Source organism: Dama dama, chromosome 7 (assembly GCF_033118175.1).
Source record: "Dama dama isolate Ldn47 chromosome 7, ASM3311817v1, whole genome shotgun sequence".
Taxonomy (NCBI): domain Eukaryota; kingdom Metazoa; phylum Chordata; class Mammalia; order Artiodactyla; family Cervidae; genus Dama; species Dama dama.
The window spans coordinates 49,338,388-49,339,715 of record NC_083687.1 but is presented as its reverse complement, the minus strand read 5'-3'; the positions used below and the strand labels follow the sequence as shown (position 1 = coordinate 49,339,715).

Below are 1,328 nucleotides of genomic sequence, written 5' to 3'. Positions count from 1 at the left end.
TTGGGCAGAGCTGGAAACGCTCGGTGTCGTGGCTGTGGCGATGGCAACCACGTGTCACAGCTCATCACACTTTATACGTAAAACTGGGGGATTTTATTGTTTAGAGAGTATGTCTCAAAAAAGCTGACAAAAATGACGCGGGAGAAAGAAAGAAAGATGAAAGTAATGAACGTATTGAGACTGGTTCCCAAGCCCCAGGAGGACTTCCCGGGTTGCTGAGGTCAGGTTTTCTTTTTTTTCTTTTTTTGGCAGTTCAATAACTTTATTGGACCATCAGCAATTAGTTCTGGTCCACAATGACTGTCTGTAGATTTTTGAAGCTGGTGACGGGCACGTAGGTAACCAAAGTGTAGAGCTTGTTTGGAGAGTCTTCGTCTTCATTACACTTTCTGGACGACCGCACACGGATCCGGGACATTCCTGATTCCTTTGGCCCAGACGGCCTTGTTGAGCCTGGTGTCGATGTGCACGTCCGGAGTTCCCATCTCCTTCATGGTAAACTTCCGGATTTCTTTGAGTGCCCTAGGGGCACGCTTCTTGAAACCCACTCCATGGAAGTGCTTGTGAATGTTGATGGTGTATTCTCTTGTCACCACCTTGTTGATGGCGGACCAGCCCTTCTTCTTCTTGCCGCCCTTCTTTGCAGGAGCCATCCTCCGGGGCCGTGGTTGGAAAGGAGGTTTTCTTTACTGCCCTTGAACTGCACACATTTCCCTCACCACCACCGCCCCCCGCCCCCCCACACCCACCAGTGCTCCGATCAGAGCTGCCCTCCCATCCTCCCCAACACCTTTTCTTCCGCTGGGCAGGAGCGAGGCTGTCTGGGTCCAAGGGAGCCAAGGGGAGCCCTTCCCCACGGAGTCCTTCCCTAACTCCCCCTGTCAAGCTGTTCCTTTGAGCTGGCCCTTCACTCCCACGGCCATATTGCAGACCTTGGGCAAGATTTATCTTGTGTTTGAGTGAAGGTGCTCAGGCTAGAGAACAGAGAAACAGACCACTAGGAAAGATACAGAATGAGAGAGAAAGGCACTTATTTTCAGGAATTGACTCCCACAGGGTTTTGGAACTGGCAGATCTGAAAATCGCGGGGCAGGCTGGGAATGCAGCAGTCTTGAGTCCTCAGGCTGGAAACGCAGGCGGAATTTGTCTGCTGCCTGCTTTATTCAAAATCTACTGATTTAAATGTAAATCACATCTTTAAAAGAAAACCTTTTTACACAACACCTCAACTGATGTCTGACCAATCAATTGGATATCATAGCCCAGCCAAGTTGACACATAAAACTAACCATCACAAATGGGTACCCACATCTTCAATAACCTCTTTC

At 49.4% G+C, this 1,328-nt stretch overlaps 1 pseudogene; it reads right to left on the bottom strand.

Moving 5' to 3' along the window:
* Positions 1-280: 280 nt before the first annotated feature.
* On the bottom strand, positions 281-653 carry LOC133059210 (large ribosomal subunit protein eL31-like; annotated as a pseudogene).
* Between the last annotated feature and the right edge of the window lie 675 nt (positions 654-1,328).